The following is an 11,667-nucleotide window of genomic DNA, read 5'->3' as shown; positions in this document are numbered from 1 at the left end:
AGACCATATATGACAAACCCACAGCCAACATCATTCTCAATGGTGAAAAACTGAAACCGTTTCCACTAAGATCAGGAACAAGACAAGGTTGCCCACTCTCACCACTACTATTCAACACAGTTTGGAAGTTTTAGCCACAGCAATCAGAGAAGAAAAAGAAATAAAAGGAATCCAAATCAGAAAAGAAGAAGTAAAGCTGTCACTGTTTGCAGATGACATGATACTATACATAGAGAAACCTTAGACGCTACCAGAAAACTCCTAGAGCTAATCAATGAATTTGGTAAAGTAGCAGGATACAAAATTAATGCACAGAAGTCTCTTGCATTCCTATACACTAATAATGAAAAATCTGAAAGTGAAATTAAGGAAACACTCCCATTTACCATGGCAACAAAAAGAATAAAATACCTAGGAATAAACCTACCTAAGGAGACAAAAGACCCGTATGCAGAAACCTATAAGACACTGATGAAAGAAATTAAAGATGATACAAACAGATGGAGAGATATACCATGTTCTTGGATTGGAAGAATCAACACTGTGAAAATGACTATACTACCCAAAGCAATCTACAGATTCAATGCAATCCCTATCAAACTACCATGGCATTTTTCACAAAAGTAGAACAAAAAATTTCACAATCTGTATGGAAACACAAAAGACCCCAAATAGCCAAAGGAATCTTGAGAAAGAAAATGGAGCTGGAGGAATCAGGCTCCCTGACTTCAGACTATACCACAAAGCTACAGTAATCAAGACAGTATGGTACTGGCACAAAAACAGAAATATAGATCAATGGAACAGGACAGAAAGCCCAGAGATAAACCCACACAAATATGGTCACCTTATTTTTGATAAAGGAGGGAAGAATATACAATGGAGAAAAGAGAGCCTGTTCAATAAGTGGTGCTGGGAAAACTGGACAGCTACATGTAAAAGAATGAAATTAGAACACTCCCTAACACCATACACAAAAATAAACTCAAAATGGATTAAAGACCTAAATGTAAGGCCAGACACTATAAAACTCTTAGAGGAAAACATAGGCAGAACACTCTATGACATAAATCACAGCAAGATCCTTTTTGACCCACCTCCTAGAGAAATGGAAATAAAAAGAAAAATAAACAAATGGGACCTAAAGAAACTTAAAAGCTTTTGCCCAGCAAAGGAAACCATAAACAAGACGAAAAGAGAACCCACAGAATGGGAGAAAATATTTGCAAATGAAGCAACTGACAAAGGATTAATCTCCAAAATTTACAAGCTGCTCATGAAGCTCAATATCAAAAAAACAAACAAACCAATCCAAAAATGGGCAGAAGACCTAAATAGACATTTCTCCAAAGAAGATATACTGATCACCAACAAACACATGAAAGAATGCTCAACATCACTAATTAGAGAAATGCACATCAAACTACAATGAGGTATCACCTCACACCCGTCAGAATGGCCATCATCAAAATATCTACAAACAATAAATGCTGGAGAGGGTATGGAGAAAAGGGAACCCTCTTGCACTGTTGGTGGGAATGTAAATTGATACAGCCACTATGGAGAACAGTATGGAGGTTCCTTAAAATACTAAAATAGAACTACCATATGACCCAGCAATCCCACTACTGGGCATATACCTGGAGAAAACCATAATTCAAAAAGAGTCATGTACCACAATGTTCATTGCAGCTCTATTTACAATAGCCAGGACATGGAAGCAACCTAAGTGTCCATCGACAGATGAATGGATAAAGAAGATGTGGCACATATATACAATGGAATATTACTCAGCCATAAAAAGAAACGAAATTGAGTTATTTGTAGTGAGGTGGATGGACCTAGAGTCTTTCATACAGAGTAAAATAAGTCAGAAAGAGAAAAAGAAATACTGTATGCTAACACATATATATGGAATCTAAAAAAATGGTTCTGAAGAACCTAGGGCCAGGACAGGAATAAAGATGCAGACATAGAGAATGGACTTAAGGACACGGGGAGGGGGAAGGGTAAGCTGGGACGAAGTGAGAGAGTGGCATGGACTTGTACACACTACCAAATGTAAAACAGATAGCTAGTGGGAAGCAGCCGCATAGCATAGGGAGATTGGCTCGGTGCTTTGTAACCACCTAGAGGGGTGGGATAGGGAGGGTGGGAGGGAGACGCAAGAGGGAGGAGATATGGGGATATATGTGCATGTATAGCTGATGCACTTTCTTATAAAGCAGAAACTAACACAACATTGTAAAGCAATTATACTCCAATAAATGTTAAAAAAAATGTTAAGATATGATAACAGTGTCTCATCAAATAGAAAATAACAATAAGAAGATAGAACTTATTTTTTAAAAAAGAAATGCAAACTCTGGAGTTGAAAAGTATAACAACTGAAGTTAAAAACTCACTAGAGAAAAGACAATGTCAAGAGAATAAGAGAAAAGCCCCGTACTGGGAGAAAATATTTGTAAAAGACACATCTGATAAAGGACTGTTACCCCCAATATACACAGAACTTGTAAAACTCAAGAGTAAATTAAAAATCCTGATTAAAAAATAGGCCAGTCATTAACAGACATCTCACCAAAGAAGATATACAGATGGCAAATAAGCATATCAAAAGATATTCCACATCATATGTCATCAGGGAAATGCAAACAAACCTACTAGAATATCCCAAATTCAGAACACTGACAACACCAAATCCTGGTGAGGATGTGGAGCTATAATGTCTCCCATTCACTGCTGATAGGAATGCAAAATGGCACAGTCACTTTGGAAGACAGTTCGGCGGCTTCTTACAAAACTAAACATCCTCTACTACAAGCAACTATATGCCAAAAAATGGACAACCTAGAAGAAATGGACAAATTCTTAGAAAAGTACAATCTCCTAAGAATGAATCAGGAAGAAATAGAAAAAATGAACAGAGCAAACACAAGTACTGAAATTGAAGCTGTTATTAAAAAACTTCCAACAAACAAAAGTCCCAGACCAGATGGCTTCACAGGCGAATTCTATCAAACATTTAGAGAAGAGTTAACACCTATCCTTCTGAAACTTTTCCAAAAGACTGCAGAGGAAGGAACACTCCCAAGCTCATTCTATGAGGCCACCATTGCCTTGATACCAAAACCAAACAAAGATATCTCACAAAAAAGAAAATTACAGGCCAATATCACTGATGAACATAGATGCAAAAACCCTGAACTGAATCCAACAATGTATTAAAAGGATCATACACCATGATCAAGTGAGATTTATTCCAGGGAGAGAAGGATTCTTCAACATATACAAATCAATCAATGTGATACAACACATTAGCAAACTGAAAAATAAAAACAATATGATCATCTCAATAGATGCAGAAAGAACTTCTGACAAAATCCAACACCCATTTATGATAAAAACTCTCCAGAAAGCGGGCATAGAGGGAACCTACCTCAACATAATAAAGGCCATATATGACAGACCCACAGCTAACATTCTCAATGGTGAAAAGCTGAAAGCATTTCCTCTAAGATCAGGAACAAGACAAGGATGCCCACTCTTGCCACTTTTATTCAACATAGTTTTGGAAGTCCTAGCCACGGCCATCAGAGAAGAAAAAAGAAGAAAAAGGAATAAAAGGAATCCAAACTGGAAAAGAAGAAGTAAAACTGTCACTGTTTGCAGATGGCATGAAACCATACATAGAAAATCCTAAAGATGCTACCAGAAAACTACTAGAGCTCATCAATGAATTTGGTAAAGTTGCAGGATACAAAATTAATACACAATAATCTATTGCATTTCTACATACTAACAATGAAAGATCAGAAAGAGAAATTAAGGAAACAATCCCATTAACCATCACATCAAAAAGAATACAATACCTAGGAATTAACCTACCTAAGGAGGCAAAAGACCTGTACTCAGAAAACTAGAAGATGCTAATGAAAGAAATCAAACATGACACAATTGGAGAAATATACCATGTTCTTGGATTGGAAGAATCAATATTGTCAAAGTGACTATACTACCTAAAGCAATCTACAGATTCAATGCAATCCCTATCAAATTACCAATGGCATTTTTCACAGAACTAGAACAAAAAAATTTATAATTTGTATGGGAACATAAAAGACCCTGAATAGCCAAAGCAATCTTGAGAGAGAAAAACGGAGCTGGAGGAATCAGGCTCCCTGACCTCTGCCTATACTACAAAGCTACAGTCATCAAAACAGTATGGTACTGGCACAAAAAAAATATATAGATCAATGGAACAGGATAGAAAGTCCAGAGATAAACCCACACACCTATGGTCAACTAATCTGTAACAAAGGAGGCAAGAATATACAATGGACAAAAGACAGTCTCTTCAATAAGTGGTGCTGGGAAAACTGGACAGCTACATGTAAAAGAATGAAATTAGAACACTCCCTAACACCATACACAAAAATAAACTCAAAATGGACTAAAGACCTAAATGTAGGACCAGAAACTATAAAACTCTTAGAGGAAAACATAGGCAGAACACTATGACATAAATCACAGCAAGATCTTTTTGGGATCCACCTCCTAGACTAATGAAAATAAAAACAAAAATAAATAAATGGGACCTAATTAAATTTAAAAGCTTTTGCACAGCAAAGGAAGCTATAAACAAAACTAAAATACAACCCACAGATTGGGAGAAAATATTTACAAATGATGCGACCGACAAGGGATTAATCTCCAAAATATACAAACAGCTCATGCAGCTCAATATCAAAAATAAACAACACAATCAAAAAATGGGCAGAAGATCTAAATAGACATTTCTCCAAAGAAGACACACAGATGGCCAAAAAGTACATGAAAAGATGCTCAACATCACTATTTATCAGAGAAATGCAAATCAAAAGGTATCATGTTACACTCGTCAGAATGGCCATCATCAAAAAATCTATAAACAGTAAATGCTGGAGAGGGTGTGGAGAAAAGGGAACCCTCTTGCAATGTTGGTGGGAATGTAAATTGGTACAACCACTATGGAAAACAGTATGGAGGTTCCTTAAAAAACTAACAACAGAACTACCATATGTCCCAGCAATCCCACCCCTGGACATATATCCAGAGAAAACCATAATTCAAAAAGATACATGCACCCCAATGTTCACTGCAGCACTACTTAAAATAGCCAACACATGAATGCAACCTAAATGTCCTTTGACAGATGAATGGATAAAGAAGATGTGGTGTGTGTGTGTGTATACACACACACACACATATATATATAATGGAATATTACACAGCCATAAAAAGGAACGAAATAATGTCATTTGCAGCAACACAGATGTACCTAGAGATTATCATATTAAGTGAAGTCAGACAGAGAAAGACAAATAACATGGTATCTCTTATATGTGGAATCTAATAAAAAATGATACAAATGAACTTATTTACAAAACAAAAACAGACTCACAGATCTCGAAATCAAACTTATGGTTACCAAAGGGGAAGCATGAGGGGAAGTGATAAATTAGGAGATTGGGATGAACATATACACACTACTGTATATAAAACAGATAATCAACAAGGACCTACTGTACAGCACAGGGAACTCTACTCAATATTCTGTAATGACCTATATGGGGAAGAATCTGAAAAAGAATAGATAAATGCATATGTATAACTGATTCACTTCGCTGTACACCTGAAACTAACACAACATTTTAAGTCAACTATACTCCAATAAAATTTTTAAAAAGCATCCTCTAACAATATGATCTAGCAATTGCACTCCTTGGTAGTTACCCAAAGGAGTTGAAAACTTATGTCCACACAAAAACCAGTATGTGGATGTTTTAGCAGCTTCATCCATAATTGCCAAAACCTGGAAGCAACCAAGATGCTCTTCAGTAGGTAATGGATAAATAAACTGGTACATCTAGACAATGGAATAATATTCAATACTAAAAACAAATGAGCCATTAAGCCATGAAAAGACATAGAGGAAATTTAAATGCCTATTACTAAGTGAAAGAAGCCAATCTGAAAAAAGTTACATATTGTATGATACTAACTATATGACATTTTGGAAACAGTAAAAAGATCACTGGTTGCCAGGGATTTGGGGAGGGAGGGATGAATAGGCAGAACACAGAGGATTTTTAGGCCAGTGAAAATACTCCATATGATATTATAATGATGGATATATGTCATGATACATTTGTCCAAATCCATAGAATGAACACCAACAGTGAACCTTAATGAAAACCATGGACTTTGGGTGATAATGATGTGTCATCATAGGTTCATCAGTTGTAAGCAATATACCACTGTGGTGGGAGCTGCTGATAACGCAGGAGGCTATGCAAGTATAGGTATGTGGTATATGGGACATCTCTGTACCTTCCTCTCATTTTGATGTGAACCTCAAACTGCTCCAGAAAAAAAAAAAAACTTTTATTTAATGTTTCACTAGAGAATCTAGTCAGGGCAATTAGGCAAGGAAAAGAAAGAAAATTCATACAGACTGAAAGTAAGAAGACACCTCTATTCAAAGATGGCATGATCTTTTATACATAAAATTGTAAGGACTAAAATCTCTATTAAACTAGTTCAACAAGACAGCAGGATACTAGAATAATATTTTAAAAATCAAATGTATTTCTCTAAACTAGCTATTAACAATCCCAAAATGAAATTATTCAAAAGAAAAATACATTCACCCAGGTACTATAGGAAATTACAGTAGCCAATTTGAGTAGCCCCTTGGCTTAGGATGTACAGAAATATTTGTTTAAGTATGGATTTTTGTTATTAAGATGATGCGAACGTCTCTGAAAATCACTGTCTCCCATGTGAGAAATTCTGGGTAACTACTGAATGAAATCAATTTGTTGCCAGAAGGGATCACACAAGTTTGGAAGGAAAATTAACAGAAATATTTACAACAGAGAAAAAAATCCTTATTTAGGAATAAGAAAACCCAATAAATTAACCATATGAGAAATTGAGGTTTCTTTTGAATCCGTTTAATCAGAGAAATTTTGTTAAAGGAATATGCTGTTGATATGGCCAAATCAGTTTGGGATCTACTAGAAATAACTCATCTAGAAAGCACGACCTTTTCAAAATCAAAAGAACTTGTCAAAAGATATATTTGATTGTCCTAAACACACACACACACACACACACACACTCACTCAGCCTAAAAAAAATCACAAGGTGTCTTTTTAATCCACTTAGAAGTTTTAACAATGGGTAAGAATCGTGCCTTTGATTTGATCCTTGCTGCCTAAGCTCAATCATCCTTTATTGAACAAAGACCTTCTGAAATTTATCTTTCACCATTTGATGATAAAAAGCAGTTACCTCTTCCAAGTCTACATAGTCTCTATGGTCTTTTGTCTCACAAAATTTTTATTTATTTATTTATCTATCTATCTATTTATTTATTTATTTTTGGCTGCGTTGGGTCTTCATTGCTGCGCACGGGCTTTCTCTAGTTGCGGCGAGCAGGGGCTACCCTTTGTTGCGGTGCGTGGGCTTCTCATTGCGGTGGCTTCTCCTGTTGTGGAGCATGAGCTTTAGGCATGAGGACTTCAGTAGTTGTGGCACGTGGGCTCAGTAACAGTGGCTCATGGGCTCTAGAGCGCAGGCTCAGTAGTTGTGGCTCACCGGCTTAGTTGCTCTGCGGCATGTGGGGTCTTCCCGGACCAGGGCTCAAACCCGTGTCCCCTGCATTGGCAGGCAGATTCTTCACCACTGCACCACCAGGGAAGTCCCTGTCTCACAAATTATTTAAACTACAGATTTACCAAAATTTTCATCATAGAATAAGAAGAATAGCCATTATTACAGCCTTCAATATCAGTTTACTTCCAGTCTGCCTAATAACTATTATGCTAATGCCACATATATTAGTTTTCATTAAGTCAGACTTCTCTTCTAGATACTGTTATTTATAATAGTTAGAATGGGCCAGGTTTGGCAATAACCCCACATCTCAGTGCCTGAGTTATATTTTCTGCCATCACAGGCAGCAGGCGACTCTGAACATCTTATTCACTCAGAGATACAAGCCAGTGGGGCAGCAATCCTTTCAAATATTACCAAAGGGGGGAATAATCGCTGGAGGGTATCAAACCAACAATTAAATTCTCTGACTCAAAGACATACATTAACTACGGCTAGTAACTCATCCCAAGTCACATGACTTCAGTCAACCACAAGGGTTTTCAGAAATGTAATCCTTACATGTGCTCTGAAGACAAAGACCCAGTATTAAAGGGAGATTTATTAACTTACGGTGGGGGTGTAGTATTTATCCACATAAAAAGCCAAAAGGATTTCAGAAATAATGGTTAAATTGGAAAACCTTTTTTTGATATAAAAGCAGAGTATCAGGTAAAAGTGTGTGCAGATGTACACAGAATGAGAAAAATGTTATATTAAATGTGCTAGAACTGAAGAGAAACTCAAGTGACACAATACGGTGGAAAGCATACTTCACTTTCAATTTAAATATACTATTTTTCCTAGTCCGTTGGCTGGACCAATCACAATATAATAATAGCTTATGTCATTTAGCAAAACTCCTGGCAACTATCAAGATTAATCATAACATTTTCCTTTCATTTAACTGAACTACTTGCTATCTCAAATTGGCAATGTCTGCTCCACAGAGAATTAGCAAATGATACAGTTCAAAGGGACTTTAAAGTGATTTAGCAGTATAACCCTAAACGTGATTGCTTTTCTTAACTTAGCCTCAGACTGCTTAAGGCAGAAAATGGGCAGAATTCTAAGTCACTCAATAGCAGGTGGTAGTGCTGGGGTTAAAAATCAGACCACCCAGCAACAGCATCACTGCTTTTGGTTATAAATGCAATTCCCTTTGATACACTGAAGTCAAGAGCAATGATTAATTACTCACTAATCAAAATGTAATAAAACATTTACATTCACAACAGCAAAGAAAACATGCTGTGAGGTATCTAGAAACACAATTTTAAAATATTGTCTTTTTAAGGAGCATGGTATTCATAGATAGTCAGAGACAGAATAAGAGAAAGTTGAGCTCAGACACATACTCAGGTGCATGTGTGGAGACTTGGTTTATGAAAGAGGTGGTTTTACAAACCACTGGGAAATGATGGCTTTTTATTAAATGCTAATGGGAAAATTGAACATCCATAGGAAAAAATATATATCCTTGTTCATATCACATACTAAAGTTAAGCCCAAATATTCTAAACACCCAATGAGTAAAGCTAATCTAAAATGTCTAGAAAATACATAGGTAATTATCCTTAGGATATATGGGTAAGGAAGATTTTCTTAAAGCAGCATAATCATAAAGGAAATCCTGCTACATCTGTGCCATAAAATAAATTACAAACAGATTCAAAACACAAGACATAGACAAGGAGCTTATTCAAGCAGCCTATATAAAGAAATCCTAAAAAATCAGTAATGTACAAAATATGTATGTGCAATTCACCTGAAAAGCAGTAAACACAATGAAAGAAAATGTTCTACCTCACTGGTAATCAGGAAAAATGCAAATTGAAGCCAATATTTCAGTCTTACACAGGAGAAACTATAGTACATTTTGAGGAAATTGATCTGAGGAGAGAATCACCAGATTGTGTTATTAACAGCTAATATGACATGGAGAGTAATAAATACATATTCTACTTTGATATTACTTGTAGGCTCTCTTTTTGGCTTCCTCCCCTACATCAATTTTTCCTATAAATAGTTCAGGGACAGACAGCAAAGAGGATATAAAGAAAGCATGCCAGAAAATAATGTGTGCAGCAGTCTTAAAAGAATTGAGAAGCTTGTAGCATCGTAGAGCTGACAGCCCTGCAGAAAACACACACCTACACAAGAAATGTAGCCTGAAGACAAGACAGTCTTGGCATTTAGTTTAACACGGTGCTAATTAGATGAACAACAACAAGAAACATGCCAAGAAGATACTTTTGGAGAATTTTTAAAATGCTGAATGGATAGAATAAAACACTAAATATTCTCATTTGAAGTCAAGATGTTTGGTTACATACAGCTGCATAACCTACCACCTCCAAACACAGGGGCTTAACACAATAAATTACTACTATTTGTTATAGTTATGTGGGTTGACAGGGCTCAGCTAGACAATTCACACTTGGGGTCCCATACATAACAGCCATCAGATGGTGGCTGGAACTGGAGATTCACATGTCAAGTGTCTCAGTAAGGATGTGGGAACATCTGAGGAATGGCAGGGAATCCTTACATGGCCTGGTTTTTCCCAGAACAAGACTAAGATGGAATCTGCCAGAATCTTGTAACTAGCCTCCAAAATCCCAGAACATCCATTCCACTGCATTCTATTTGTCAATCAAGTCACTAAGGACAGCACAAACTCAAGAGGGCTGGGGATAGGGGTGGACTTGGACCCCATCTCTTGACATAAGAAGCAGCATGTGGGCAAAGGGAGGGAAGAAATGGCAGAAATCTTTGGAGACTATACACTACCCAAGATAACTTCAACATTCCTTCACACCCTAGAGTATATTAATAAAATGATTCTGAAGAGTGAGTCTCTTTACGTGTTAGCACTGTATGTGAATGGAATAGCTCTTCAAGCTTTTATCCCAAGCCATGCCTGGGCACAGGCCAGCACCAACAGAAGTCATGAATACCACCATGAGAATGGGGTACCCTGAAAATAACTCCTATGGCAGATCAAGTCACCTGGCTTTTTTTCAAGGTATTGTTTGAATCACTGAATGTCAATCGAGTCAAGTCTAAGCAATCAAATTGATTTTGTGAAATGAAATTGATTAAATGATCTTCTGAAAATAGGATATACATGTCTGAAGAAATTTCATCCTAATCTCCCAGTTCATCCCACCCTCCCCTTCCCTCCCTGTAGCCACACGTCCATTCTCTACATCTGCGTCTCTATTCCTGCACTGCAAATAGGTTCATCTGTACCATTTTTCTAAATTCCACATATATGTGTTAATATATGATATTTGTTTTCCTCTTTCTGACTTACTTCACTCTGTATGACAGACTCTAGGTCCATCCACATCTCTACAAATGACCCAATTTCATTCCTGTTTATGGCTGAGTAATATTTTATTGTATATATGTACCACATCTTCTTTATCCATTCATCTGTCGATGGACAGTTAGGTTGTTTCCATGTCCTGGCTACTGTAAATAGTGATACAATGAACATTGGGGTGCATGTGTCTTTTGAATTATGTTTTTCTCTGGGTATATGCCCGGTAGTGGGATTGCTGGGTCATATGGTAGTTCCATATTTAGTTTTTTAAGGAACCTCCATACTGTTCTCCACATTGGCTGTATCAATTTACATTCCCACTAACAGTGCTAGAGGGTTCCCTTTCTCCACATTCTCTTAGGTTGTAATTCTTACTGAGAATAGCTGATACCTAGATCTATCCTCTAATCCTTCCCTCTTTTATCTGACCTTTGTATCTCAAAGATGAAAATAATATCCAAACTATGTAAATGCCATGGGACACTTTGCTGTAATCCTGGCATGTAGGACAATCCCAATGATCACAAGAATATCTTCATGTCTTCATGTGTCTGTATCATCAGAGATATTTTACAAAATAGACTAATGAAGTAAAAAATAATAATAAAGTAAATATCTAAAGTATCAAGAATTTT

The 11,667-nt window shown here is 36.6% G+C and overlaps 1 long non-coding RNA gene across 1 annotated transcript in view; it reads right to left on the bottom strand.

The window, feature by feature from the left end:
* Positions 1-11,667, bottom strand: part of LOC309649342 — a 31,757-nt gene that overhangs the window by 16,430 nt on the left and 3,660 nt on the right. The window lies entirely within an intron of this gene.

The sequence above is a fragment of the Balaenoptera physalus genome (assembly GCF_965194825.1).
Source record: "Balaenoptera physalus genome assembly, chromosome: 19".
Lineage (NCBI taxonomy): Eukaryota > Metazoa > Chordata > Mammalia > Artiodactyla > Balaenopteridae > Balaenoptera > Balaenoptera physalus.
The sequence above is the reverse complement of the archived record's forward strand: the minus strand, read 5'-3'. Positions and strand labels throughout refer to the sequence as shown.